This window comes from Schistocerca cancellata, chromosome 12 (genome assembly GCF_023864275.1).
Source record: "Schistocerca cancellata isolate TAMUIC-IGC-003103 chromosome 12, iqSchCanc2.1, whole genome shotgun sequence".
NCBI classification, from domain to species: Eukaryota; Metazoa; Arthropoda; class Insecta; order Orthoptera; family Acrididae; genus Schistocerca; species Schistocerca cancellata.
In genome coordinates this window covers 132,801,272-132,825,086 of record NC_064637.1, presented here as the reverse complement: position 1 = coordinate 132,825,086, position 23,815 = coordinate 132,801,272, and the positions used below count along the sequence as shown (strand labels likewise).

The following is a 23,815-nucleotide window of genomic DNA, read 5'->3' as shown; positions in this document are numbered from 1 at the left end:
GACATTGTGCATGCTCTGTTGCCTGTGTCTATGTGCCTGTGGTTCTGTCAGTGTGATCATGTGATGTATCTGACCCCAGGAATGTGTCAATAAAGTTTCCCCTTCCTGGGACAATGAATTCACGGTGTTCTTATTTCAATTTCCAGGAGTGTATATAGACATGATCTAGTAGAAAGCGTCGGATGCTCTTTAAGGCTATTCGCAGATGATGCAGTAGCAACGCCAGAAGACAGTAAGAATTTGCAGAACGACCTGCAGAGAAGTGACGAAAGGTGCAGACTCTGGCAGTTGACCCTGAACGTAAATAAATGTAACATATTGCGCATACATAGGAAAAGAAATCCACTACTGTACAGCTACACTATAGATGACAAGCAGCTGGAGACAGCGTCTGCCGTAAAATATCTATGCGTAACTATCCAGAACGACCTTAAGTGGAGTGACCGTATAAAAGAGATAGTGGGAAAAGCAGACACCAGACTCAGATTCACCGGAAGAATCTTAAGGAAATGTAACTCATCCACCAAAGAAGTGGCTTATAAGGTGCTTGTTTTCCCGATTCTTGAGTATTGTTCATCTATCTGGGATCCTTACCAGGTAGGACTGATAGAGGAGATAGAGAATATCCAACGAAGAGCGGCGCGTTTCGTCACGGGATCGTTTAACTGGAGAGAGGGCGTTACGGAGATGCTGAACAAACTCCACTGGCAGACGTTACAATAGAGACGTTGTGCATCACGGAGAGATTTACTATTGAACTTTCGGCACAGCACCTTTAAGGAGGAGTCGGACAAGGTATTACGTCCCCCCACATACATCTCGTGTATTGACCACGAGGAGGTAATTCGAGAAATTAGAGCCAATACAGAGGCTTAACGACAATGATTCTTCCCACGCACTATTCGCGAGTGCAACAGGGTTGGAGGGATCAGATAGTATTTCTGAAAGTACCCTCCGCCACACACCATTAGGTGGCTTGCGGAGTATGATGTAGATTCTCCTGGAACCCGCGCTGCTATTAAGTGGATTTAGTGACAAATTGCCAAATTATTTATTGCCAAATTATAGACCTGTTACCTGATGTTTAAAACAGGTCGTACATCTTACAATTTTCGTTTTTCATCTTTTTACAGTTTTCTTTCCTTTTGTTTTATCTACAACATTTACAAAGCATGATTCAAAATAACAATAATTTGAGGTTGAAATATAAACAAAATTTTGCTGTTTTTAAGAAGAATATAAAAAGAAGATAGGATAGATGAGAGATTTGTTAGTACCATCACCGAGTGTGACTGAAGGTGAATACCTCGGAATGATTTCATCGAGCCGTTGACCGCCAGTCACACAGACACACACAAATGGTTATTAGTAGAGAAATAAATTTTCTTATCCTGTTTGTTACTAATCCTATGTATTAACTACATTAGGTGCGCATCCATGTACAGCATTTGGTGTTTTCTGGGCTAGATTGCCAGCAATTTGTTTATTTACATTCACATCTCAGCTCCCTCCTCCAGTTCCTCCTCATTGTCACTATTTTCGCTGTCGCTGTGGGTATCGCTGTCCATCCTCTGGAGATTTCTGTTACGCTGCACATAGGCATGTCTGTGATGTCGTGTCCGCATATACTCTTCATGTGTTGTTTTTGAAATACTGTTTGTCAGTGCGTTTAATTGTGCCCATTGTTCTTCGTCTCTTATTGCTGTGTATATATCTATGCCTGTATCTGTGTAATCTAAGTGTAGTGTATGTCTATTGTTCGCGTATTGCCCGCAGAAAAAGACAGTCTGTTCTGGGGAACCTTCTTCCCCGCATGTGCATGTAGGTGTCTGCCTCAGACTCACGCGGTTTAAGTGCGTGGGATAAGGTCCGTGCCCGGTTAAGAAATGTACCATACCGCGGCTGGGATCGATATGCCTCATTCTCAACCGCTCCCTTATGTCGGGGAGAAAGTCGTGCAGTCTACGTCCCTTATCACTTACATCCCACTCGCCTTGCCATGTATCCAAACGCCAACTTTTTTGACAGCGGACAAAAGCGCCTGCTGTGCGATATATATATCTTTGTGTGTATGTGTGTGTGTGTGGGCTCTGGACTACAGCGCACCCACCCGGCCGCCTCCAGCGAGTGCCCCATTAGACAGCGCTCTCGACTCCTCTTCACCCCTCACCCCACCCTGCCCTTCTCGTTCACAGCTCTCCACCGGCATAATTACCACACGAGTGGCCTCTCCAGCACGACGCCCGCCCTCACTACCACCACCACCACCACCACCACCACCACCACCACCACCACCTCACGATCGCTGTAATGTGGCTACAGCTAGACGTCCGATAGCCGCAGCAGGAATGCTCCCGATACATTTCAGATCATGTTATAGTGACATTCTACCCTCCTAGCTCTCGTTTACCAACGCTTCTTAACACGCATCAAGCTCTCGATGCAGTTCATTCGCATCTCTTCATTTCCTCTATTTCTATTTCCTCAAATTGCTTATTTCCCTTTTTTTAATACGCTTTCGCTGACGGGGTTAGGGCGAGCTGCTGGCTAGCATCTTGTTGCTCCATTAAACCATTTGGCATCTATATTTTGTACTCCATTTTCTTAATTTTACAATTTAACATATACTTCTAATACTTTTTGTAGCACATACATGTTTACATTTTTTGCTTGTACAGAGACGTCTAAAAAATGTATCCACTGTTTAAAATTCCATAACTGGCAAACTAATTGATGGAGTTGTCTCATCTTTGGTAGTGTAATAATTTGTAGTTCCGGCAATCGCCACACAAGCGTTGTATTGCGTTTTGTTTTGTCAGATGACAGTCGCCAGATAGTGTTTTGTTCTTAGTTGCACCTAGTTACTCGAGCAAACATGGCTGGCGCAAAGCTTACATTCGATGAAAGGAAGTCAGTTTTGAAGTGGCATTTTAAGCACGAAAACATTAATGAGGTTCAACGCCAATGGCGAAATGAGTATCAAACAGAGCCACAGACGCGTTTAACGATTCGTCGTATTCGAGACAAATTTGAAGCCGAAGGCTGTGTTAAAGATGTACACAAACAACGATCTGGACGACCTGTAACAGTAACAAGTCCAGCTAACTCCCGTCGTGTGTTACAACAATTCACTCGCTCACCACAGAAGTCTGAGAGACAGTGTGCCCGTGAAACTGGAGTGAGTCACTCAAGTGTTCGGCGAATTTTGAAGACAGCGAAGTGGAAGTACTACATTCCATGATTGCTACACGCAATGAATGAAGACGACCCAGATCGCAGAACGGAGTTCTGCGAGTGGTTTACTAACATGGTGCGCAACGATGAAGAGTCTGCAGAGATGATTGTGTGGTCTGATGGGGCACAGTTCAAACTCAATGGTACAGCAAATCGCCAAAATTGCATCTACTGGGCCGCCGAAAATCCGAACGTCCGTGTAGACAAAGCCGTGAATTTGCCAGGAGTAAATGTGTGTCGTGGGTTGTCTTACCAGGGCTCGATTGGGTCATTCTTCTTTGACGGCACAGTTACCGGTGAGGTGTACCTTCAGAAGCTTCAGACCTCCAATTTACCTGCCATCCGAGACTTGTATGGACACGGAAGAGTTTACTTTCAACAAGATGGTGCCCCAGCCCACTACCAAAATCGTGTTAGGGCGTATCTCGACGAAAATCTACCAGGAAGATGGATAGGCCGTAGAGGTGCTGTGGAGTATCCACCACGTTCCCCACACCTGGCCTTTTACCTGTGGGGAACACTAAAGGACGTCGTTTATCGACAAAAGCCACGCACATTGGATGAACTTCGAGAATCCATCGTACATTCATGTGCAATATCCAACTGAACACGTCGCAGTCAGTAATTCGTGCTGCAGTTCGGCGCCATCGTTTGTGTGTGGATGTTCATGGTCACCATTTCGAACACCTACACTGTTATCTTTAAGTTGGACTTTAAGCTACACTTTCACCAAAAATGAGACAACTCAGTCAATTAGTTTGCAAGTTATGGACTTTTAAGCAGTGGATACATTTTTTTGGACCCCTCTGTAGTTTCTAGTATGTTGGTGGTAACTGCTCTTGCCAATTTTGCTTGACTTATATGTACAGCATTTGGAGTTTCCTTCGCTTTATGCAGAGGTAGTTGCTACAATTCTATTTACAGCATGCTGTGTTGCCGAGGCTTGTTACATTTATTCTGCTTAATGTAGTTTGTGAATCTGAAGCTCTTCATACGAGGGTTGAATGAAAACTAATGCCGCCACCTTCGTTAATTGGGTTTGGATGGGAATATTTTAATAAATCAAATGCAGAAATAATCGTTAGAATGCGATCTTTAATTACCAATATTCACTTTTCCACATAATCACCACCCAACTGGATACATTTCTGCCAACGATGAACATGTTTTTTGAAGCCATCACGGAAGATGTCGACACACTCTGTAAGTAGGCTGTTTATGTTTTCTTTATGTAAGTAGGCTGTTTATGTTTTCTTTATGTAAGTAGGCTGTTTATGTTTTCTTATTGGCAAAGTTACGTAGCGCTCTATATGAAAATCAGTGGCTGTGCTGTGCGCAGTCTGTGGCTAGTTTGCATTGTTGTCTGCCATTGTAGTGTTGGGCAGCGGCAGCTGGATGTGAACAGCGCGTAGCGTTGCGCAGTTGGAGGTGAGCCGCCAGCAGTGGTAGATGTGGGGAGAGAGATGGCGGAAGTTTTGAAATTGAACTGCTATATATATTATGATTATTAAGGTAAATACAGTGTTTGTTCTCTATTAAAATCTTTCATTTGCTAACTATCCCTATCAGTAGTTAGTGACTTCCGTAGTTTGAATCTTTTATTTAGCTGGCAGTAGTGGCGCTCGCTGTATTGCAGTAGTTCGAGTAATGAAGATTTTTGTGAGGTAAGTTATTTGTGAAAGGTATAGTTTAATGTTACTCAGGGCCATTCTTTTGCAGAGATCTTTGATAGTCAGATTGCGTTGCGCTAAAAATATTGTGTGTCAGTTTAAGCATAGTCTTGTACAATTGTTATAAGGGGACGTTTCATAACTTGTTTCAGCAACCACAGTCCCAAAGTCCAAAAAATGGTTCAAATGGCTCTGAGCACTATGGGACTTAACATCTGAGGTCATCAGTCTCCTGGAACTTAGAACTGTCTAATCCTAACTAATCTAAGGACATCACACACATCCATGCCCGGGGCAGGATTCGAACCCGTGACCGTAGCGGTCGCGCGGTTCCAGAATGAAGCGCCTAGAACCGCTCGGCCACTCCGGCCGGCTCCCACAATTCTCTCAACGTCTTCATCAGAAGCATAATGACGTCCCCGCAGATCGCCTTTCATTATCGGGAACAGATGGAAGTCAGGCGGTGCTAAATCTGGACTGTATGGAGGATGCCGCACGGTGATTATGGCGATGAGATTCAGTCTCTGAAGTTCTGCTGTGGTGGCACGTGAAGGGTGTGGTTTGGCACTCTCATGCTGCAGGAAAACATCTCCCTTTTCCTTTCATACCCTTGTTAGCCGTCGTTTCAGGGTTCGCAGTGTTCTGATGTCCCAGAACACTGTGGGCATGGTTTTTCCAGCTGAGGGCCGCGTCTTTAATTTCTTTTTCTGGGGCGAGCCTTTGTGTCGATATTCCATAGACTGACATTTCGTCTCCGGGTCGCAATGGTACATCCACGTTTCGTCTCCTGTCACAACTGAATGGAGAAAGGCGTCACCTTCATTCTCGTGACGGGAGAGGAATTCCTGGCAAATTTCAAGTCTGTGCGCTTTCATTTCAGGAGGCAGCATCCGGGGTGCCCAACGGACACAGATCTTCCGATAGCCAAGCAAAGCAATAAAATGACCCACACGTTTTTGTGAAATGCCGATTGTGCCGGCAATATGTCTCTGAGTGATACGACGATCGTTCTGAATCGATCTGTCAACAACTGCTTCTGATACTCGGTGGTTGCTGTCACAGGACGTCCAACTCTTTGTTTGTCACACAGGTCAGATATTCCCGCCTCAGCATCTTTCAACTTACTCGCCCAACTACGCACAGTACTCACATCAGCACAATCACCAAAAACTGCTTTTATTCTCTGATGAATCTCCTCTGGGGTTACACCTTCTTCTGTCAAGAATTCAACGACTGCACGTTGCTTAAATCGCACTGACCGACCGTCTGCGCAGGGTTCCATACTTTACACTGTAACAACACAATCGTTCAGTGCTAAGGCTTCCCGGCAACTGGAGCTGTACAGAAGAGGCTACGTAACAAGCCAGTATTTGCCACATACCAATGCTGCCAACTGTTGAAGAGTTACGAAGGTGGAGACATTACTTTTCAGACAGCCCTCGTATGCACATTTCCCTCCCTTTGCGTGCAGATTCATGAACTGTCCAAGATGCTGCTCCAGGCGGGTGTAAAATGCACGTGCGCAACGGAAAATATTGAACGCTAAAATGATGATTTTGCCCTGTCTGACTACACCCTGAAGCAGATCTTAGGATCTCTTAATGCTCTGTAACATATAAATAGCCGGCCGGTGTGGCCGTGCGGTTAAAGGCGCTTCAGTCTGGAACCGCGTGACCGCTACGGTCGCAGGTTCGAATCCTGCCTCGGACATGGATGTGTGTGATGTCCTTAGGTTAGTTAGGTTTAATTAGTTCTAAGTTCTAGGCGACTGATGACCTCAGAAGTTAAGTCGCATAGTGCTCAGAGCCATTTGAACCATTTTGAACATATAAATTACAACCTCAACATGAATGAATGATTAAGGCAACTAATACTACTAAATGATAAACGTTGTTTCTTACTATACATTTACCGTACATTAAAAAACAACCCTTTATATTACAATTGTTGATATTTCCTGACTAAAAGTTGCTGATCAATTGCCCAACTCTGCCCCTTTATATGGCCATGTATTCAAACATAAATAACGCGAAGTGATTGACATGATATACATACCAAACACTAGAAGTAGTTCACTTTCAAAGATGATCTGCGGTGGTGTGGAACCTCAGTGGAAGTCAACTAGCGTGATAACAGCTGTTTAGCTTTATAGCCCTAATAAGCAGAAACAGTGTCACCGTATGCACAGCGTCCAGTTCGTCCGATTCATGGTTCTCGTACACATCTGCGACGATGGAAGAACTCCAGCCACAAAATAAAACCGTTTCAAACGCTAGGATGGCAGAAGTCGTCCTCTGATTAATATACTCTAATACTGTCTTCTCGTCTCTGTGTTCTACAGACGAGAAACGCGAACTCCCAGCCACAAGGACGGAGTTCAGATAACGTCTCAACGTAAGTATAGGCAGAAGAAGTGCTCTCAATCAGTGAATCACCGCGTATTCAACGGCGACTTCCAACCCGGAGGCGAAGTCCAGAATCGCATAAGTTCGAAACAGTACAGTGGCTACCGTTGTAACTGTAAACTCTCCCGAGAGCAAAGACAGCAAGTCCACCTGTACCAACAAAAGCTAATACTAAGCGAGCGTCACATACGGGTGCTCAGAACAGAAGACCCTTTCTCTCCACCGCTGGTTTCCCAGCAAGATTCGGCTCCCCTCCCTCGTAACTGCAGAGGGCGAATCATATTTTCGAAACACAGAATATTCTCCCTCTCTACAGATTCTTCTGATCACCAACCAACCATCAGTAAACACTTCCGGGCTAAGTTGCCGTGGTCGATCTGTAGAACTTCTTCTCCCTGACGTTTCGTTCTCAGCTACGGAGAACATCTTCCGAGGTGAGTCGACGACTGGCTGCTAGGAGCTGGGGCCGCCGCTTATATGGAGATCATAGAGGGCGCCACCGCACGTCACGTGGAGTCGATGTGCAGCTGTCTCTGGCTGTCGTCTGTTCTCTCGATTGCAGGCAATCGATTGTCACGTGATTGATGCAACGTCGACCGCCATATCCTATCCAATTTTAATCCTCCTTCTTTACGATTAAAATTGTACTGATGTTTGTGGATTTCAGTTGCCTCTCTACACATACGTGTATAATAATGCGACATCCTCGCTATCACGCTTGTCTTATCAAATTTTATTTCGTGATATCCATCCTTAAAAACATGTTCCGCTACTGCCGATTTGTCGATATGTCCCAAGCGACAGTTTCTTTTGTGCTCCGTCAACCGTGTATTGATGCTTCTTTTTGTAGTTCCTATGTAAACCCTGCCACAACTACACGGAATTTTATATACCCCTGGGGTGGCTAGGGGGTGACGAGCGTCTTTTGTTGATCTTAGGCATTCACTAATTTTCTTAGTACGTCTGAAAATAGTCTCCACCTGAAACTTGGCTAGTACTTTCCCAATGCGATCCGTGATGTTATGGATGAACGGAAGAAATACTTTTCCGGCTGGTGGTTGTTGCTGTCTCCTATTTTTAGGCATTTTTCTACATGGGTGAATTGCTCGGTTAATCTCGTTTTTCGTATAACAATTTTTCGCAAAGGCCATTCATAAATGATTTAGTTCTTCTTGTAAGTAGCCTGGTTCACAAATACACTCCTGGAAATTGAAATAAGAACACCGTGAATTCATTGTCCCAGGAAGGGGAAACTTTATTGACACATTCCTGGGGTCAGATACATCACATGATCACACTGACAGAACCACAGGCACATAGACACAGGCAACAGAGCATGCACAATGTCGGCACTAGTACAGTGTATATCCACCTTTCGCAGCAATGCAGGCTGCTATTCTCCCATGGAGACGATCGTAGAGATGCTGGATGTAGTCCTGTGGAACGGCTTGCCATGCCATTTCCACCTGGCGCCTCAGTTGGACCAGCGTTCGTGCTGGACGTGCAGACCGCGTGAGACGACGCTTCATCCAGTCCCAAACATGCTCAATGGGGGACAGATCCGGAGATCTTGCTGGCCAGGGTAGTTGACTTACACCTTCTAGAGCACGTTGGGTGGCACGGGATACATGCGGACGTGCATTGTCCTGTTGGAACAGCAACTTCCCTTGCCGGTCTAGGAATGGTAGAACGATGGGTTCGATGACGGTTTGGATGTACCGTGCACTATTCAGTGTCCCCTCGACGATCACCAGTGGTGTACGGCCAGTGTAGGAGATCGCTCCCCACACCATGATGCCGGGTGTTGGCCCTGTGTACCTCGGTCGTATGCAGTCCTGATTGTGGCGCTCACCTGCACGGCGCCAAACACGCATACGACCATCATTGGCACCAAGGCAGAAGCGACTCTCATCGCTGAAGACGACACGTCTCCATTCGTCCCTCCATTCACGCCTGTCGCGACACAACTGGAGGCGGGCTGCACGATGTTGGGGCGTGAGTGGAAGACGGCCTAACGGTGTGCGGGACCGTAGTCCAGCTTCATGGAGACGGTTGCGAATGGTCCTCGCCGATACCCCAGGAGCAACAGTGTCCCTAATTTGCTGGGAAGTGGCGGTGCGGTCCCCTACGGCACTGCGTAGGATCCTACGGGTTTGGCGTGCATCCGTGCGTCGCTGCGGTCCGGTCCCAGGTCGACGGGCACGTGCACCTTCCGCCGACCACTGACGACAACATCGATGTACTGTGGAGACCTCACGCCCCACGTGTTGAGCAATTCGGCGGTACGTCCACCCGGCCTCCCGCATGCCCACTATACGCCCTCGCTCAAAGTCCGTCAACTGCACATACGGTTCACGTCCACGCTGTCGCGGCATGCTACCAGTGTTAAAGACTGCGATGGAGCTCCGTATGCCACGGCAAACTGGGTGACACTGACGGCGGCGGTGCACAAATGCTGCGCAGCTAGCGCCATTCGACGGCCAACATCGCGGTTCCTGGTGTGTCCGCTGTGCCGTGCGTGTGATCATTGCTTGTACAGCCCTCTCGCAGTGTCCGGAGCAAGTATGGTGGGTCTGACACACCGGTGTCAATGTGTTCTTTTTTCCATTTCCAGGAGTGTATTATTGGCCCTATCCACTAGTGTTTTTATGACCCCCCTCTTTAGCCTAGGGTGGTGGTTTGAGTTCTTATGGAGGTAGCGATCAGTATGTGTACCTTTCCTGTAGACCTTATGGCCTAAGGTCCCATCCACCCGTTTCATAACAAATTTTCAGACCTACTAAGAAAATTAGTGAATGCCTAAGATCAACAAAAGATGCTCCTCACCCCCTAGCCACCCCAGGGGTATATAAAATTCCGTGCAGTTGTGGCAGGGTTTACATAGGAACTACAAAAAGAAGCATCAATACACGGTTGACGGAGCACAAAAGAAACTGTCGCTTGGGACATATCGACAAATCGGCAGTAGCGGAACATGTTTTTAAGGATGGAGATCACGAAATAAAATTTGATAAGACAAGCGTGCTAGCGAGGACGTCGCATTATTATACACGTATGTATAGAGAGGCAATTGAAATCCACAAACATCAATACAATTTTAATCGTAAAGAAGAAGGATTAAAATTGGATGTGATATGGCGATCGACGTTGCATCAATCACGTGACAATCGATTGCCTGCAATCGAGAGAACAGACGATAGCCAGAGATAGCTGCACATCGACGCCACGTGACGTGCGGTGGCGCCCCCTACGATCTCCATATAAGTGGCGGCCCCAGCTCCTAGCAGCCAGTCGTCGACTCACCTCGGAAGATGTTCTCCGTAGTCGAGAACGAAACGTCAGGGAGAAGAAGTTCTACAGATCGACCACGGCAACTTAGCCCGGCCGTGAAAGCCTACATGGGATGACCAACCAACCATATTTTAGTCTTTTGTCACCCAGCACAGAAAGTTTTCAAGGGAGTACCTGTACTCACACAATGGTACGCTTCTGAGTAAAAATCCTTGGGAATATCCCAGCCTGCGTCATTTCCGAGGTGATGCTTCCTCGTTCCTCTCAGCTGCGTCCAAGATTTGCAGAGTTCCCGGTTATCCTTCCTGCCTGGCAACATGACTGGCCGGCCGTGACTCTATTGTGCTCCAGCACTCAGGTGCCCCAACGTCCTTCTAGGCACTTCCTGTGTTTAAGCAGGACCAACACACCTGTGCAGCCGTTCCACCCAGGGCTTGATTCCGCCTGCCATTTCATCTCCACTGGCGTTCCAATCTCTACTCGTATAGGCAATCATTCATTACGCCATTTTGATAATAAAGACACTCCGTCATCTTTCTTGCAAAAGCGTTAACAATTATTTACAAGGCGTATGTGACAATGTCATTCGAATATACGATGTACAACCAATCAAATGATACCTAATTGTGGTTGCAAATCACGTAAAAGTATGTAGATGAGTGCTTGTAAGGTGCGAAATTACAGCCACCTCACAACTGTATGAATTTTATGCATTTGAATTTTGTTTTCTACTGTCTTTGAGGGATGAAATAGTGAAGGCAGCAAAGGATCAAATAGGTAAAAAGACGAGGGCTAGTAGAAACCCTTGGGTAACAGAAGAAATATTTAATTTAATTGATGAAAGGAGGAAGTATAAAAATGCAGTAAATGAAGCAGGCAAAAAGGAATACAAACATCTCAAAAATGATATAGACAGGAAGTGCAAAATGGCTAAGCAGGGATGGCTAGAGGACAAATGTAAGGATGTAGAGGCTTATCTCACTAGGGGTAAGATAGATACTGCCTACAGGAAAATTAAAGAGACCTTTGGAGAAAGGAGAACCACTTGCATGAATATCAAGAGCTCAGATGGAAACCCAGTTCTAAGCAAAGAAGGGAAAGCAGAAAGGTGGAAGGAGTATATAGAGGGCCTATACAAGGGCGATGTACTTGAGGACAATATTATGGAAATGGAAGAGGATATAGATAAAGATGAAATGGGAGATACAATACTGCGTGAAGCTTTTGACAGAGCACTGAAAGACCAGAGTCGAAACAAGGCTCCGGGAATAGACAACATTCCATTAGAACTACTGACGGCCTTCGGAGAGCCAGTCATGACAAAACTCTACCATCTGGTGAGCAAGATGTATGAGACCGGCGAAATACCCTCGGACTTCAAGAAGAATATAATAATTCCAATCCCAAAGAAAGCAGGTGTTGACAGATGTGAAAATTACCGAACTATCAGTTTAATAAGTCACAGCTGCAAAATACTAACGCGAATTCTTTACAGACAAATGGAAAAACTGATAGAAGCCGACCTCGTGGAAGATCAGTTTGGATTCCGTAGAAATGTTGGAACACGTGAGGCAATACTGACCCTACGTCTTACCTTAGAAGAAAGATTAAGGAAAGGCAAACCTACGTTTCTAGCATTTGTAGACTTAGAGAAAGCTTTTGACAATGTTGATTGGAATACTCTCTTTCAAATTCTAAAGGTGACAGGGGTAAAATACAGAGAGCGAAAGGCTATTTACAATTTGTACAGAAACCAGATGGCAGCTATAAGAGTCGAGGTGTATGACAGGGAAGCAGTGGTTGGGAAGGGAGTGAGACAGGGTTGTAGCCTATCCCTGATGTTATTCAATCTGTATATTGAGCAAGCAATAAAGAAAACAAAAGAAAAGTTCGGAGTAGGTATTAAAATACATGGAGAAGAAATAAAAACTTTGAGGTTCGCCAATGACATTGTAATTCTGTCAGAGACAGCAAAGGACAGTGTCTAGAAAGGAGGGTATAAGATGAATATCAACAAAAGCAAAACGAGGGTAATGGAATGTAGTCGAATTAAATCGGGTGATGCTGATGGAATTAGGAAATGAGACACTTAAAGTAGTAAAGGAGTTTTTCTATTTGGGGGGCAAAATAACTGATGATGGTCGAAGTAGAGAGGATATAAAATGTAGACTGGCAATGTCAAGGAAAGAGTTTCTGAAGAAGAAAAATTTGTTAACATCGAGTATAGATTTAAATGTCAGGAAGTCATTTCTGGAAGTATTTGTATGGAGTGTAGCAATGTATGGAAGTGAAACGTGGACGATAAATAGCTTAGACAAGAAGAGAATAGAAGCTTTCGAAATGTGGTGCTACAGAAGAATGCTGAAGATTAGATGGGTAGATCACATAACTAATGACGAAGTATTGAATAGGATTGGGGAGGAGTTTGTGGCACAACTTGACTAGAAGAAGGGATCAGTTGGTAGGACATGTTCTGAGACATCGTGGCATCACCAATTTAGTATTGGAGGGCAGCGCAGAGGGTAAAAATCATAGAGGGAGACCAAGAGATGAATACACTAAGCAGATTCTGAAGGATGTAGGCTGCAGTAGGTACTGGGAGATGAAGAAGCTTGCACAGGATAGAGTAGCATGGAGAGCTGCATCAAACCAGTCTCAGGACTGAAAACAACAACAACAACAACAACAACTGTCTTTCATACAGGTGCTGCAGTATGTTCATGTTGTGGGTGAAAGGTGTCATTGTTGGTGTCATTTCTGGGTATATTTTGGTGATATATTGACCCAGGGTTCGGTCCGGGCATTCTATTTCTTTTTGGGTTTTCTGGTGATCTGTCTCGTGGTGGTTAGGTCTTACTTGTAGGATATGTTTTCCATATTTGGCTCTTAGTTTGACTAATCGGGTTTGTAGGGAAGCTAGTTTGGCACTGTTGTACGCTTTGTCATTTGGTGTCCTGCTGTGAAGTCTCATGTAGCTTGCAAGTAAACATTTTTCGGTAAGGTGCAGGTGGTTTACCTCGCAGGCCTGGGACTCCACATATTAGAAGTCTTATATACATGTTATATGGGTGTGCACGTCCGCCCCCGGTAGCTGAATGGTCAGCGTGACGGATTGCCAATCCTCTGGGCTCAGGTTCGATTCCCAGCTGAGTCGGGGAATTTTCTCTGCCCACAGACTGGGTGTTGTGCTGTCATCATCATACTATCATCCGCATCATACTATCATCCACATCATACTATCATCTGCATCATACTATCATCCTCATCATACTATCATCCTCATCATACTATCATCCTCATCATACTATCATCCTCATCATACTATCACCCTCATCATACTACCACCCTCATCATACTACCACCCTCATCATACTACCACCCTCATCATACTATCATCCTCATCATACTAACATCATCGACTGCAGGTCGCCGAAGTGGCGTCAAATTGAAAGACCGGCACCCAGCGAACGGCCTGCCCGACGGGGAGCCCTAGCCATAAGATTAAATTAAAGAAAATGGGTGTGCAACGCTGTTCCGACGCAGTAGCTGTGAAACTTGCCTTGCACTTGTCTTTTCTAGTCTTGGTTAGCAAGTTCTCATGTTTTGTACGTCTTCCCCTCTTCTACATCTACGTCGACATCCGTATCTGCATCTACAGTCAGCAAGCCACCTTATAGTCTGGCGGAGGGTACTTTGTTCACCACTGTGACTTCCACCCTTTTCCTATACAAGAGGCGAATGGTTCGCAGGAAGAATGATAGCTGGTAAGCTTCTGTGAGGGCTCCAATCTAACTGCTTTTATCTTCATGGTCTTTTCACGAGATACACGTACGACGAAGCAATACACTCTCAGAACACTAATGCAGAGCGCCTCTCTTGCAGCTCCTGCCACTGCAGCTGGATGAGCATCTGCGTGACGCTTTCGCACTTACTACATGAACATGTGACGAAAGGTGCGGCTCTTCTTTGGCTGTTCTTTATTTCGTCTGTCAACTTTATCCAATGAATATTCCAAACCGACGAGCGGTATTCAAGCATTGGTCGAATGAATGTTTTGCAAGCTACATCATTTCTGGGCAGACTACATTTCCCACGGATTCTCCCAGTGAAACTCGGTCTGGCATCAGTCACTCCTACGATTACTTTCATGTGGTCGTTCTACTTTTCTACTTTAAGTTGCAGAACCTTATAACTATTTGCGTTGAAGGTCGACAGCCAATGGGTACACTAAGCGTCTGTATCGAGCAGCATCATCTGTGAACAGTCTCAAGCAGCTTACGACAGTATTTTACCATGATTCTGGAAAAGGCCTGCCGACTCTATCGTATAGGCATCACTTGTCCGGAGCTCGTAGCTGTACGCACTGAATCACTTTAGACATCCCCAGAAAAAAAAAAGTTTCTCATCTGTAACGATTCTCTTACTGCTCAGCCGGCATCGCAGGAAATGTACCCAGGGGAGAAAGCGACGCAAAGTGCAGGGTAATTACAGGGTGTCCAGCGAAAGGCTCCCTGATAACAACATTAAGGGGCTCCGGAAAGGCTCAAAATCATGAAAAGTTCAATTTTTTTAGCGTTTTCTGAATCTGCAGACTATTACCTTTTAATAGATATATAATTTATTCAATTCCGAAGACTACAATTATTTTTAAAAATTTTTTGAAATGTGTTCTACATGGGCGTGACCCACTGTGGCGCTTTTAAACTGCTGTCAAATGATGTTATTATTAACGTGCGTGTTCATCAGGTACATTTTAGTGATGTGAGATAAAGTATGTGTTGTGGCTAACCTGTGATGGTTCTATATATATATCGCTGGTGTGATTGTCGATTGTTTCATGTTTATTTACTCTGTCGTTATCTCGAAAATATTCGTAATTAATTCTGTTTCTTGAGTCTCTGCTATGTTGAAGTATAATAATGAGTAAAAGTAAACTTATTAGAAATCCTCTGAAGGCTTTTAAGAAAAGGAGAAATGTTGGAAAGCCAAAGGTATGTGTTATTACTGTAAATAATAACATTCTAACATGGTACGAGCGATGCTTGCTTTAGTCAAGAAACGCCTTCGGGCTGCAGACAGGGCTGCAAAGAGTCTAGAAATACAAGCAAGAGTAAACAGGAGGAGGAACAAGAGGAAGCTGGAGGAGGAGTTTGCAGAGGATGAAGATAATCCATCCTATGGACCTGGAATGCACTAAAAAGTTAATCCAATCTTTGTCGCTCGATTCCCAAAACTTTTATTTTCTCATACTAATTACATGTTTTCTAAGGATCTTCCAAACATATTTGTTTCAAATTTTCAGTAAATGTTACACAGTACCTTCTGCATAATTTAACACAGCCTTTTTCCAAAAAACTGTATATTTTTGAATATATAAATAAAAAATTGCAAAAAATGTTATGAATTTTCATTAAAATTGAAAAAAAATCATCTTTAATAACTGAACTAAAATTTTGTAAAATCCCTGTGTTAAGTTGTAGCCCATATTCCAATAAATAATCTGTAAAAAGTTCAACTTCCTACCTCAAATACTTTGTGAGGAAAGATGTAATTTATGAGCGTTATTTTAACATTGCAAGTATAGGGCGTTCCGGAGCCCCTTAAACTAATCAAACTCTCATGTACACAGTGGAGGGTATGCTAGTATTCAACTCTTGAAATTCTGTATCCAAAGCGTACGCGGGTTGGAGTGAGCAAACTCTCCACTTAACAATTAATGTCCCCTGATGCACATCGGTACATTACTATTGTCTCCGTGCTGGATCTGAAACGCTAATTCCCTACTCTGGCCTTGATTGAATCACTCAGTCTCAACTTTCCTGTGTTCCATAGAAATTTAAATTTTCCCTAGTCGAAATAATGCCTATTACACACTCGCTAAGGGATGGAGCGACCTGCACAGTACTCTGTCCGAAAAAATTCCCGCGGGAATATCAACTACCGCTTTACCTCTGTCACCGTGATACGTGAAGCGTACCGCCCTCACTTCGAAGACATAAAGGTCTCAACGTCCTCACTATTTTTCCACACACAGGTGTGGCCCGCTGTGAGATGAGACAGCTCTTTTAATTTAGATCTCAAAAATGCTTTTATATGACGTGACTCTCCCCGCCGTATCTCTTCTACGTCACACAGTATGGCTTCAGCCAACCGCTTCCTCGTTATAGGTGAATTTTTCTTTTTCTTGTCGGGTCGCCGCTAGCCTTGTTAATGCTGTCTAGCGATTTACCCACGGTCTCGGCTTGTTCTCGTCTTATTTCTTTCTGCGCTGCAGCTGGGTCTTCTCTCGTTAACGTTAATTGGGGTTTCCCACTGCCATTAGCCAGGTGCACAGTCCGCCTCCAAGCTGTTTTCACTTTATCTCATTTACGCATGCCCCTGTCGTTATAAGGACAGATATTGTTTCGTTATTTGATACACGAGATTATTGCAATTGTTTCCTGTTAACAATACAGAGTTATTTTCTGGGGATTTTATTCTGTATCATAATTCTGAAGCTCATGTAAGGTCCGAAATATGTGGACGCCTTACATACTGACTTCCGACCTGGTGATCTGGATATGATTCAAGATGATGGATGATCAAGACACACGAAACTTCCGGGCAGATTAAAACTGTGTGCCCGACCGAGACTCGAACTCGGTCCCGAGTTCGAGTCTCGGTCCGGCACACAGTTTTAATCTGCCAGGAAGTTTCATATCGGCGCACACTCCGCTGCAGAGTGAAAATCTCATTCTGGAAACATGCCCCAGGCTGTGGCTAAGCCATGTCTCTGCAGTATCCTTTCTTTCAGGAGTGCTAGTTCCGCAAGGTTCGCACGAGAGCTTCTGTAAAGTTTGGAAGGTAGGAGACGAGATACTGGCAGAAGTAAAGCTGTGAGGACCGGGCATGAGTCGTGCTTCGGTAGCTCAGATGGTAGAGCACTTGCCCGCGAAAGGCAAAGGTCCCGAGTTCGAGTCTCGGTCGGGCACACAGTTTTAATCTGCCAGGAAGTTTCATATCAGCGCACACTCCGCTGCAGAGTGAAAATCTCATTCTGGAACAAGACACATGTCAAAGAAAGGGGAAATACACGTGTACACGGAAGAGACAATAAAATAAGGATGATAATACTGCACTTGCCAGAAAGACAGTAGGTAGCACGTCCAGTTCATCTGTTAACCTTCCCCTCCCCTCCTCTCCCCTCCCTCTCCCCCTTCCCCTCCCCTCCCCCCACCCCCGGAGATGTTGACCAGGGTGGGGAGGATGTTGGGAACTGAAGTCGACATGGTATTTGTATCTCTGATTAATAATACAGAGATGTAACATGCTGTAAACTCTTCCTTTGTATGTGCAAGGTGCGGCAGCGTTAATAATAGGATATTAAAAACACTCTAGCAGGCAGTAACAATGTTTATTTATTACCTCTTATGTCAATTAATAGCTAAAGGTATTCCATTTACTAATGTGTAAGTCATTGTCCACTGCGTGGATTACTTTTGAATATGATTCCTGTCAAATGATGCCCCTTCTGCACAACAAATTCATCTAGGCGGCCTTGGAAGCTTTCCATAACTCGGCGCAACGCGTTCCCTGGGACATTGCCGACGGCAGTTCTGATACGATCCTTCAACTCAGGAGTGGTGGCGCAACGTGTTCGGAACACTTCTTGCTTCAGGTAGCTGCAAAGGAAAAAGTCTGCACACGAAAGGTCAGGTGAGCGAGGCGGCCAGGAAATGTCCCCAAAACGGCAAATTAACCTGCCGGGGAATGCCTGTCGCAAGAAATCCGCGCAAATTCTGGCTGTATGCGAGGCCGCTCCGTCTTGTTGAAACCGTAATTGTTCCACATCTACATCGACCATACCTAATTGGGGAAGAACGAAGTCTTGCAGCATCTTTAGGCAGCGTTCACTGGTGATAGTTGCAGCCACACGGCTGCTATCCTCAAAGAAGTAAGGCCCAATAATCCCAACGGAGGGCTTGATGTGCAGTTCATGCCGATTTACGTCACTCCAATAACGCATATCCTGCATATTCACTGAACCACGTAACTCGAAATGAGCTTCATCTGACATCAGGATGGTGCGCAATATTTGTGGATTTTGTCGAAATAGATCACGCAGGGTTAAGCAGAATGGTTCGCGTGAAACCCAATTGCGAGGCCTAGTTCCTGAAAAATCTGCAGCTTATGTGGGTGAAAATGGAGATTTTCGTGCAATATTCTCCTGAATGAGCGATCGGACATACAGTTTGCGCATGACGACGAGCATATCTTTTTTGGGCTACGCAATTACAGACGTATATCCTTAACATCGGTTTGCTGGAAGATTCTCGAACATATTCTCAGTTCGAAAATAATGAATTTCCTTGAGACAGAGAAGTTGCTGTACATGCATCAGCACGGCTTTAGAAAGCATCGGTCCTGCGAAACGCAACTCGCCCTTTTTTCACATGGTATCTTGCGAACCATGGATGAAGGGTATCAGACGGATGCCATATTCCTTGACTTCCGGAAAGCGTTTGACTTGGTGTCCCACTGCAGACTCCTAACAAAGGTACGAGCATATGTGGTTGGTTCCCAAGTATGTGAGTGGCTCGAAGACTTCTTAAGTAATAGAACCCAGTACGCTGTCCTCGATGGTGAGTGTTCATCGGAGGTGAGGGTATCATCTGGAGTGCCCCAGGGAAGTGTGGTAGGTCCGCTGTTGTTTCCTATCTACAGAAATGATCTTTTGGATAGGGTGGATAGCAATGTGCGGCTGTTTGCTGATGAAGAAGTGGTGTACGGGAAGGTGTCGTCGCTGAGTGACTGTAGGAGGATACAAGATGACTTGGACAGGATTTTGGTTGGTGTAAAGAATGGCAGCTAACTCTAAATACAGATAAATGTAAATTTATGCAGATGAAGAGCAAATAGAATCCTGTAATGTTTGAATACTCCATTAGTAGTGTAGCGCTTGACACAGTCACGTCGATTAAATATTTGGGCGTAACATTGCAGAGCGATATGAAGTGGGACAAGCATGAAATAGCAGTTGTGGGGAAGGCGGATAGTCGTCTTCGGTTCATTGGCAGAATTTTGGGAAGATGTGATTCATCTGCAAAGGAGACCGCTTATAAAACACTAATACGACCTATTCTGGAGTACTGCTCGAACGTTTGGGATCCCTATCAGGTCGGATTGAGGGAGGACATAGGAGCAATTCAGAGGTGGGCTGCTAGATTTGTTACTGGTAGGTTTGATCATCACGCGAGTGTTACAGAAATGCTTCAGGAACTCGGGTGGGAGTCTCTAGAGGAAAGGAGGCGTTCTTTTCGTGAATCGCTACTGAGGAAATTTAGAGAACCAGCATTTGAGGCTGAGTGCAGTACAATTTTACTGCCGCCAACTTACATTTCGCGGAAAGACCATGAAGATGAGAGAGATTAGGGCTCGTACAGAGGCTTATAGGCAGTCATTTTTCCCTCGTTCTGTTTGGGAGTGGAACAGGGAGAGAAGATGCTAGTTGTGGTACGAGGTACCCTCCGCCACGCACCGTATGGTGGATTGCGGAGTATGTATGTAGATGTAGATGTAGTGCAGCATGGCTTCTGGTGTCCGCACAGTTCTTTCACTTCTTCCCGGTTTGACATCGCAAACAGAAGCTGTTGTTCGAAACGCACGTATCCACCTCATAACGGTCCGTCCATCTGGAACTTTTCCATCAAGTCCCAAGTTGAGATGTTGCCGAAATAGACGCTGGGTAGCAATAACATAGTCGTTAATCTTGAAATAACTTTCAACAGCAAAGGCACGATTCTGTGCACTCCACCGCTCCATATCACTGTCACAATTGAAATGGCAACTCATTAGTACACGAATGCGGCAAGAGCTGGTGCGCATTCCTGCAATACGTCACTGTACAACGCAAGTCAAATTACGCTATGGTTCAAATGGCTCTGAGCGCTGTGGGACATAACATCTGATGTCATCAGTCCCCTAGAACTTAGAACTACTTAAACCTAACTAACCTAAGGACGTCACACACATCCACGCCCGAGGCAGGATTCGAACCTGCGACCGTAGCAGTCGCTCGGCTCCCGACTGTAGCGCCTAGAACCGCTCGGCCACTCCGGTCGGCAAATTACGCTGTGAACGCTGCCGCACCCTGTATGTTCCGTGACAAATGTTGTGCTAGACTGCAAATCGCTGCTTACTATTGTGATTCGCGACAGGTGCAGTTACATGTGGAATGTTCCGAGATGCGAAATAATCACTTGATGCCACACGGTCAGGTGAATGCCACGTAGTGCGACACAGTGCGTCGATTGAATGCAAAACGAAAAACTAAGAACAACTGCCATAATGTTTGTAAGCTAATCGTTGCCCTCCAGTAGACGACTGACGAAATAAATAAATAAATTTGATCCATTATAAATGGTTTTTGAAAGCCTGCGACTGTAGATATAATAGGTTTGTTTATAAATAAATAAATCTTCTGCTACCAGTCACGATTTTTTTCTTTATTTTACTATTCGCACGACGCGTTTCGAGAAATAATTCCCATTTTCAAGTGCGTTTTTTTATGTGTGTTAAGCCATTTCTTTTGATGTTGTCAGTGTGTGTGAGTCTGCTTCATTTTGTTGACTTTTACTGTAATTTTATTTCTCGAAACGCGTCGTGCGAATAGTAAAATAAAGAAAAAATCGTGACTGGTAGCAGAAGATTTATTTATTTATAAACAAACCTAAAATAAATAAATGATGTGGGTTGGCAGGAGAGCCAACACCGGTTTTGAGAGGAAGCCGAAAGGCACGCGTTTTAGCTCACGCAGGCTGGCGTGAGGTCTGGAACAGGTCAAGGAAATTAGACTTTAGCAAAAAACGTACGTAGCTGCTGGAATACTTAACTTTAATCCATAATTGGTGAACGTCGCTCTTGACTGTACATTATTTACAATATCAATAGTAACTGAACATGGCGCCTTGCTAGGTCGTAGCAAATGACGTAGCTGGAGGCTATGCTAACTATCGTCTCGGCAAATGAGAGCGTATTTTGTCAGTGAACCATCGCTAGCAAAGTCGGTTGTCCAACTGGGGCGAGTGCTACGAAGTCTCTCTAGACCTGCCGTGTGGCGGCGCTCGGTCTGCAATCACTGATAGTGGCGACACGCGGGTCCGACGTATACTGTAAGTAGGCTGTTTATATTTTCTTATTGGCAACGCTACGTAGCGCTCTGTATGAAAATGACTGGCTGTGCTGTGTGCAGTCTGTGTCTAGTTTGCATTGTTATCTGCCATTGTAGTGTTGGGCAGCGGCAGCTGGATGTGAACAGCGCGTAGCGTTGCGGAGTTGGAGGTGAGCCGCCAGCAGTGGTGGATGTGAGGAGAGAGATGGCGGAGTTTTGAAATTACATATATTATGACTTTTGATGATATTAAGGTAAATACATTGTTTGTTCTCTATTAAAATCTTTCATTTGCTTACTATCCCTATCAGTAGTTAGTGCCTTCCGTAGTTTGAATCTTTTATTTAGCTGGCAGTAGTGGCGCTCGCTGTATTGCAGCAGTTCGAGTAACGAAGATTTTTGTGAGGTAAGTGATTTGTGAAAGGTATAGGTTAATGTTAGTCAGGGCCATTCTTTTGCAGAGATCTTTGATAGGTTGCGTTGCGCTAAAAATATTGTGTGTTAGTTTAAGCACAGGCGTGTATAATTGTTCAAAAGGGGACGTATCAATACTAACGGACCGCGGCCGATTTAAAAGGCTACTACCTAGCAAGTGGTGTGTCTGGCGGTGACACCACAATAAATAACATGAAATAAAAAAATAAAAAATAATATCACTGCTAGGACGTTAAACACGAACCTTTCTTCCTTTTTCGTCGAATTAGTTTCGCGAATTTTACGCGATGTTATTTCACAGTGTACTAGTCTCTAGCGGAGGGTAGTACTGCATAATTTTCCCTCAGTTCCAGCTCCGCCAGCGTTGAATACCTGAGTCGGCGCTAAGTACCCGAGCTAAGGCGGGCACGCCTCCCTCATAACGAGATCCTTTTCACACCTGAGAGCCGCAAGATGAGAACCCGAGCGCAATCAGGCGCCGCCAAATTGCGCAGTGACGTCACACCTACCCGTCTCCCAGGAATGACACAGGGGCGGCTAACGGCCTTCCGTTGTCTCCGAGACAGGCGAGCCAGTTTCCGCCCTCTTTATCGCCAGAGCGCCGCCGTCAAAGAAATCCGTGTGAGCCGCTTTCTCTTACAGCGGCGGTATCACGGGGAGAGGTGGTGGCAGACGCGGACGGGGAATTTAGTTACGTCTGCACGGCAAACGAAGTCAGCCTCAAGTTCTGTGTGAGGCGGCTGAGCGGCCGTTGTTACACGCTGCGGGGCGGGAAGCGTGGTTTTCGCACACAATTGGTGCCGTAATCCACTTTACCGAGCTGGAAAATCCAGGTACTGAAGTAGCTTGACAGTGGAAGTCAATCGGTTGTCTCTCAAATTTTGGTGTCTTAGTGGATGTGGAGGAGAATAAGCTGGATGGAAAGAGTGAGTAATGAAAGAGTATTGGAAAGGGTTGGTGAGAGAATGCCCAGGCGTATCAAGGCCGTTATTACGGCCAGAGGTGGTTGTTGTGGGTACTGATTTCTCAGGATCTATGCACCCAAATTGCGTGAAAATGTAATCACGTGTCATTTCAAGTATAATATATTTGTCCAATGAATACCCGTTTACCATCTGCATTTCTTCTTGGTGTAGCAATTTTAATGGCCAGTAGTCTATTTCCGTCATAGCTCTGATTTCTCTTATTTTTCTACAAATGCCGGCCGCGGTGGTCTAGCGGTTCTGGCGCTGCATTCCGGAACCGCGGAACTGCTACGGTCGCAGGTTCGAATCCTGCCTCAGGCATGGGTGTGTGTGATGTCCTTATGTTAGTTACGTTTAAGGGGCTCCGGAAAGGCTCAAAATCATGAAAAGTTCAATTTTTACTTTTTTGCGTTTTCTGAATCTGCAGACTATTACCTTTTAATATATATATAATTTATTCACTTCCGAAGACTACAACTATTTTTAAATTTTTTTTGAAATGTGTTCTACATGGGCGTGACCCACTGTGGCGCTGTTAAACTGCTGTCAAATGGTGTTATTATTAACGTCCGTGTTCATCAGGTACATTTTAGTGGTGTGAGATAAAGTATGTGTTGTGGCTAACCTGTGATGGTTCAATATATATTGCTGGTGTGATTGTCGATT

General features: G+C 45.0%; 1 protein-coding gene across 1 annotated transcript in view; it reads right to left on the bottom strand.

Annotated features, from left to right (window-relative positions):
* The window catches only part of LOC126109630 (corticotropin-releasing factor-binding protein), a 1,121,590-nt gene that overhangs the window by 641,553 nt on the left and 456,222 nt on the right, over positions 1-23,815 (bottom strand). The gene's annotated exons all lie outside the window — the stretch shown is intronic.